Genomic DNA, 7,759 nt, shown 5'->3' on the forward strand with positions numbered 1-7,759 from the left:
AATTTATGTGTGTTTCTATGAAAGTTAAAGACTGTGGTATCAAACGTTCACATGTTATAATTTGTTACAGTTTAATACTTCTAAGATGTTATAATATTCCATTATATTACTGTGATGTTCATTTACTTATTATTATTGTTATTATATTATTATTATTATTATTTTAATCTTTTTGTACGTGTACTAAGCTTTGGCAATATTGTATCATTTACAGTCATGCCAATAAAGCAATTTTGAATTGAATTGTTACACCAAATACACAAAATAATGATCTTTAAAAAAGCATCATATGACCCCTTTAATATTATGAAAAAAATGAGTAAAATAAAAGTTCTTAACGATACTAAAAACATAAGTGTTTTGGAACTTACCAAAAAGGTATTTCTCTCTATTATTAGTCTTGATAAAATCAATGGACTCTTTTGAAATGCGCTCCCATAACGCACTCTAGACACCTGGATGGCATAGATACAGTAAACAGTGTATGATTTGCATTCTGTTATATGTTATGAATGTTTAGAATTGAGCCACTGTTTCCCCCCCTAGTTTCTTTGCATCAGTACCCTCAGGTCAATTTTTTTCTTCCTTTTTTACAGTCGCACAGTTGTAATCATTATGAACTGTTAGTATGGCAAGAGCAGCATAAAAATTCTGTAGAATATTTTCTTTCTTTCTTGGCTGAACCTTAAATGGCTTTTGTATTAAATGACTTAATATTGATTCCATCATCTATGTGCCATGATTAAACTGCTGAGAGCAGAGAGCTTTTAAAAAAAAAAAAATGCTGTATTGGTAATACAAAACAATTGACTGTGCCAATCAAAAACATAAATGAAATTAGGTCATTCAAAATGTTAATTTTGATCTTCATGCAACCAGATTTAGATATTTTTAATTAGTAATTAAATATAAAATACTGATGCATATATAATAAATAACAATTAATGGAGAAAGTTAATGTGAACGCAAAATGTGAGAAAATCATGCAAATCCGCAGGGTAACATTGTTGCACTGCTATCATCTTGTTTTAAATAAAAATACATATGTTACATCAGAACCTTGAAATAATATTATTTCAAGAAAGCTTTTATATTTTAGTACATACTTTGGAGATGTTTTGTAAAAGTGACTGTTACCACTTTTGTGTTTTTATAGTTTTTCACTACAATAAATAAGTAAAATAGGTGTATTCCAGTCCAACATATTTTCAAAACCATCTAAAAAGTTTTTAAGACTTTTAAATACTCACCAAAACTCTTCAGGTTATGGCATAGGCTTCCCTCTCACTTTTAACTGTAACTTGTAACATGCATGTTTATCAGTTCTCTGATCTTTCCTGGGTAGTGCCTTATTGCAAACTATCAGATGGGTATTTGTCCACACTTACTCAATGTGAAAACAAAGGACTATCTGTCACAGTTTGGTTGTCACAAAAAGTGCACGATGAAGGAAAATGTTCAGAATCAGGTTTTTAAATGTAGAATACACAGGAGAACTAACACAACCAAACATAAATGCAAACCAAGCTGGACAGAGACTAGAATATAAACACTGGAACTAACAAGATAATTAATGAACACAGGTGGAAACAAATGAACTAATCAACACAAAACCAATGAAAACAGAACAGACAAGACATGTTACAGTTTGCCTCCTCCCAGAAGGCGCGACCTCGCATCGCAAAAAGAAAGACCAACTGAGGAGGGAGGGAGGGAGGGCGGGGGCTCTGGAAGAGGGCGTGGAGCAAGGGAAAAACAAACACAGTTCATAACAAATAATAGCCCATGGTGGAGTGGAAGGAGCCAAGGGGAAGCCAGGAACAGGAGGAGCCAGATGGAAATCTGCCAGGAGTCAAGGAGTCAAGGGTGGGAGGAGCCATGGTGGAGACGACTGGATGGTAGAAGACACCCTGGAGATGACTGACAGAAATGCAGCCACAGATGTAGACCCAGGTGGAGGCGATGAGCCGAAGAGCTCACGTGACACTGATGGTACTGATGGTGGAGCCGCGGAAATGAGAGTCCGGGGTGGAGTCGGAATACCAGAGGACAGAGGTGGAGCCGGTGGGATCGGGGATGAAGGCAGAGCTGGGGGGAAGGCGAAGTTGGAGCCAGATGTAGCCAAAGGTGCAGGCACGTTGATGGCTGACCAAGGCGGAGCTGGAGAGACGAGGGAGCCCGGAGAAGCCATATGGCCGATGTTTTCCAGTGGAGCCAAGGGAGGGAGGAGCCAAGGCAGAGCCGAAGGTTCGACAGGCCGAGGAGGAGCGATGGGCACAGAGGCTAGAGGTGGAACCAGGGGATCCTCTGTGCTGGGTGGAGCTGATGGCCTGAAGACACTGGGCAGGTCCTCAATGCCAATGGGAGCTGCAGAGTAGCTGAAACAGGGGGCGCTGGAGATACAGAAGATGCTAGAAAAACAGGAGGCACTGGAGATACAGAAAACTCTAGAGAAACGGGGTGCTGGAGATTCAGGAAACCTAGGCATAACCTCACCAAACCAGTCTATAAGATCCTCCTCAAAAATGTTCTTAAGTTCCTCAAAATATCCACCAGAAGCCATATCAAACTCACACACAGTGACGGGAGTGTGGGCGGGGTTTTTCTCCCAGCCCTCGAGCTCCACAAGCAGTCACTCTGCGATCCGCGGTGTTGCCGGCTCACGCACTTGGACAGACTCTCGTTGTGGAATGGGCTCTGGGGTGATGACTCCTTCCATCCTCTTCCTTGGTTTAGGCTTGTCCATCATGGCAGGCCAGTCTCCATGGTCTGTGGTGGGCTCTAGCAGAAGCCCCGTCGGTTCACTCGCTGGTGGATGGCTGGTCTTTGGTGGTGCAGGAGTCGGAGCGTGGCTTGTGAGTTCTTCATCAAGGGGCAGATGGTGTACGGGGATCCACTGCACACCAGCACCCACTCGACGAACTTGGCGAAAGATTCCCGAGGACCCACACCGGGCAGGTGAGACATTGGGTGTAGGCCTCGAGGCTTTTCTGCTTCTATTCCAGGCATAGCGGCTGGGTTGCAGGCAAGTCCATCTTACTGGTACTCACTTTGGAGGGTCCGTCTTTTTGTCACGGTTTGGTTGTCACAAAAAGCACACGACGAAGGAAAATGTTCAGAATCAGGGTTTTAAAGTGAAAGTAAAGTGACGAGTGGCCAAGTATGGTGACCCATACTCGGAATTTGTGCTCCGCATTTAACCCATCCAAGTGCACACACACAGCAGTGAACACACACCCGGAGCAGTGGGCAGCCTTGCTCAAGGGTCTCACCTCAGTCGTGGTATTGAGGGTGGAATAGAGCGCTGGTTATTCACACGCAACTTTCGGGTTGCAAGTCCGACTCTCTAACCATCAGGCCATGACTGTGTAGAATACACAGGAGAACTAGTAAAACACAACCAAACATAAATGCAAACCAAGACGGACAGAGACTGGAAGGAACTTAGGGTATATAAACACTGGGACTAACAAGATAATTAATGAACACAGGTGGAAACAAATTAACTAATCAACACAGTGAAACAGAACTAAAGCAGAACTAAAACCAATGAAAACACAGAACAGATTAGACATGTTATGGTGTGTTCACGCCATGCTGTAATTTTTGTAAGAAAAATAACCATATTTAAATCATAATAATCAATTTAATCTAGCTTGCGCTCACTGTTGTACACGGAAGCAGCTCCGGGCAGATGACGTAGGATGTCGGTGTTGCGCATGCGCCGCTCAGAAGTGACGAACGCGGAAGCGCAGGGGAGAGATCAAAACAAAACAACGGTCACGAATTAGAAGTGCAAAATGAGGATTTGTAAAGAAGAATGTCAGAGGATTTCGACATAATCCAAGAGGAGACTGGTTTTCCTTTGCTAAAGTAAGGAAACTTTGCTTCCTTTGCTCCTGTTAACAAACGTTAGTTTTCACGAGACTCAACGGCACATGTGCAACGCCGACATCTTACATCATCCTCCCAGAGCTGCTTCCGTGTACAACTGTTGGCGCAAGCTAGATTAAAGTGATTATTACGTTTTGAATATGGATATTTTTCTTACAAAAATGCATCAATTCGCTACAGGAGGCCTTTGTTCACCCCCCGGAGCCGTGTGAGGCACTTTTTATTATGGATGGATGGCGCTTTATTTAATTTATTTTGGACTGATGAACTGCAACACCTGCTGACTGCCATTAAACAGCTTGGAAGATCAAAGTAAATTTTTAATATAACTCCGATTGGATTATCTGAAAGAAGGAAGTCATATACGCCTAGGATGACTTGAGGGTGAGTAAATAATGGGTTAATTTTCATTTTTGGGTGAACTATCCCTTTAAGGATATCAACAATTTCTGGACATCATTGTGGTCCTGCAATGACTTTTGTGTGAACATGTAGTATTTAACGGTGTACACATAAAAAAAATGAATATTTATAATGTTACATGCTGCATCAATTCATTATTTTCATACACAAAAACTGCACCAGGAAAATGAAATAGTCCCAGAGAATGTAATAGCAATTTAAATTATATTTACAATACAGCACCCATATTAAACATTTTACACATTTCACATTATACATTTTATAGTACAAATAACAATAATTACAGAATAACTGTTTCACAGAATAGTTACAAATTAAGCACATGGGTTAACAATACTACACTGTTGTCCAGATTTGGATGAAATAAAAGAATATACATGGAGTCTCCATAGAACCGCTTCAAATTTACTATAGATCTTCCCTCATGTTCAAAAGATCCACTAGATGTTGCTAGTTTACAATTTTTAGTCATTATAATAACTTACTATTGTTCATATTTTTTGTTAAAACCATTAAAAATGTAATCATATAATACAGAGGCAAACATAAGTGAAAAGGGAAAGCTGTGCATAAACAGCTAATGTCTTGCCAATTATTATAAGAACATGCACTCTCTTCCAATATCTTTAATAACCACCAAAACATTATCTCACAGCTCATATCCTTCCCCTAAATATGATTGGGTGACTCACACTCACAAGTTAAAAAATTCCATGTTCAAAGTCAACATCACATCTATTTCCATGAGTGTCTTGCCGTACCCTAATCAGGTCACTTTTATGGACGAGTCTGCTTTGTTTGCTTTTGCTTTGTCATCTTTAGATTCACCATGGCTTACTATTGACGCAACCTGTGTCGTTGTTTGTGGGCTCCTGGAAGCCCTGTTGCAGTGATTCTGATGCCATGACTTACATGATGCGTTCCTTCGTTTATGGCACAATCTGTCAACCAAATCCCTCGGTGTCCACGGCGAAAGCATTAACATGACCACGGGCTCAAGAAATACACTGCAGGAACAGGAAAGCATGGCTTCACTTCTCCACTCCACATTAGTGTCCAAGACAAAGCCCACCACATGGGAAACATTGTAGGGTCCATAACAGACCACAAATACTACTAAAGTGGAAAGTGCAATGGCTAACACCCTTCTTTTCCCATCAGAGGGCAAAGCAGAGTGTCTGACAAGCACTAGGCAGCGCAGTGTGCAGAATGCTGATAAAACAAGCGGCACCAGGAAGAGCAGCAGCGCCATCTCCAAGCGTAATGGCACCAGCACTTCCAACTGTTCTTGGGTGAAGTTTTCATAGCATGCGGAGACATTCTCCTCTGATAAAGACACAAAATGGCCCCCTCCTTCGACAATAAAAGCAATACCCAAGTGTACAAGCACTAAAAGCCACAAGATGGCGCTCACCAGGCAAGAGGTATGTGCCCGACGGTAGAGTTTGTAAGTTATGGGATAGGCGATATTCAGATAATGTCCCACGACGACTGCTGTGAGGATCAAACTGCTACCATAGACGAAAAGAGAACAGAAAGAAGCTGTAAACTGGACAAACCGCAGCTGGAAGTGCCCAACCTTGGAGCACCGTCTCGGCCACTTTGACTGGCATCCACAACACTAGAGCCAGGTTTGCCACGCACAGGTTAAGAGCGTAGACTACGTTGGGGGTTGCACCGTTTTCGAGCCTTACGGATGTACACGAAAAGAACGAGGAGGTTGCCGGGAAGTCCAAGCAAGAAGGTCAAGATGTAGACCAACAATGAGACGAAGCTGGACGCAGTCAACTCCATGTCAGATCAGTTTGTCGATTCGTAGCTCACCTAGATCAGTTAACTAATGCCTCCTTTTTATAGGCTCTCCATTGGCTGCCAGTATTCTCTCTTTATTCCATTTGGAAGAAATAAAGTGCTGAACACTCTCCAATCTGAATGAGGAAAAAACAAGAAGACAATAAGGAAGTTCATATTTGCACAAAAGTTCGTATTTATTTGGAAGGCAAAAATTAGGGAGGGGGGAAAAAGGGGGCCGTGAGAGTGGCGTTAGATGGGCGGTTAGTGCATCTAAGAGCTTGAATTGGTCTGATATGAGGCAAGGGGATGGGTACTTAATGCAGCAAGATGGCATTTATATGGTCTCACATTGCCTTATTTGCCTTTGGTGCACACACTAGATCAGGCCCCTTTAGTGAAATGATTCAGAATAATTGGGCTTTGCAGGAAGCTGAGCCCATCCAGCCGTGACTCTGTCACTTGAAATGAACTGGACGGTTAAATCATTAAAGCTGTAAACTCACTAGGAGTCTGTTTAGGGATGTCATTCAGGAATGGCTACTGCATACAATGAATTAACTTGACGCTTTTATAGCAGCTTGCAAAAAGCCTTTGGATCATTTTATTAAGCATGATCATACTGGCTATATATATATATATATATATATATATATATACACAAAAGTCCAGAGGCTTTCATATGACATTAGCTTCCCTTCCCACACATGAAATAGAAATCTGTTGACAGATGGATTAACATTGTTGTTGTAAAGGTCTGTGAATACAAAAAGGCCATTTAACAATATGACACAATGATCCACATGCAGATTACCATGAGTCAAGAAAATAATCATTATACAACTATTAAAACCTGTTAGTATGTTTTCATATTTAAGATGTTTGCTCCTCTCTAGCTCATAAACTCAAATAAATGTTTGAAATGCAACAATTAAAACAACGATTACCACATCGAAAACACTTTTTTTTCTATCTTGAGGCTGGTAAACAAATTTGTAAAATACTGGAATCAAGAAAATAAAGCTTATTATGCAATTAATAAATCAGTGTATTTATTTAATTTATTTAGTTCTCTCTGACTAGTTTCCACCCTCTCTCTTACCAATTATTTGCCCATTTTTGCAGCTTAACTGGTAGATCGTAGTGCTGGCAACTCCAGTGCTGGTACTGATAAAATGTATCCCTTAAACACTGTAAGGCGTGTTGGATAAAACTGTCTGCAAAACATGTCTATCTATTGCACTTCCTCTTTATTACCTCACCATGACTGGCCAGACCAAGTTGCTAAATGTCACACTTACGTCATTGACTTATAAATGCGTACAGTCCTGTGTCAATATGTTCATTTGTCCGATGTCAAAAACTTGTGGAAGTTCGGAACAAGCCATTGGACCAGGGTTGCCAAGTCCACAGTTTTCCTGTGGGATTGGGCTACTTTTAAAATGTTGCCACGGGTTGACTTTTCTCCCCCATGGGTTAAAAGTTTGACATATTGCATAAATTGTATTTGACTGAAGTGCTTGTATTGATAATATTTTGCCCATTTTATACTCTTCCAATGATAAAACTATGCTGGATGATGAGTTCCCTTTCAGTCGGTCACTCTCGACGTCACGTCGGATGACCGACGAATTGGGATCTCGCTTAGAGA

At 41.0% G+C, this 7,759-nt stretch overlaps 1 protein-coding gene across 2 annotated transcripts in view; it reads right to left on the reverse strand.

The window, feature by feature from the left end:
- The window catches only part of LOC107656590 (free fatty acid receptor 3), a 6,921-nt gene extending 5,426 nt beyond the window's left edge, over positions 1-1,495 (reverse strand). Inside the window, exons 1-2 of one of the 2 annotated variants that reach the window (XM_016444484.1) lie at positions 1,251-1,495; positions 372-455 (exon numbers count right to left, since the gene is read on the reverse strand). The gene's annotated coding sequence lies outside the window, so the exon portion shown is untranslated. The remainder of the gene's footprint in view (positions 1-371; positions 456-1,250) is intronic. The other variant, XM_016444483.1, reaches the window with a different exon arrangement.
- Positions 1,496-7,759: the final 6,264 nt, after the last annotated feature.

This window comes from Sinocyclocheilus anshuiensis, unplaced genomic scaffold, assembly GCF_001515605.1.
Source record: "Sinocyclocheilus anshuiensis isolate Anshui unplaced genomic scaffold, SAMN03320099.WGS_v1.1 scaffold1393, whole genome shotgun sequence".
Lineage (NCBI taxonomy): Eukaryota > Metazoa > Chordata > Actinopteri > Cypriniformes > Cyprinidae > Sinocyclocheilus > Sinocyclocheilus anshuiensis.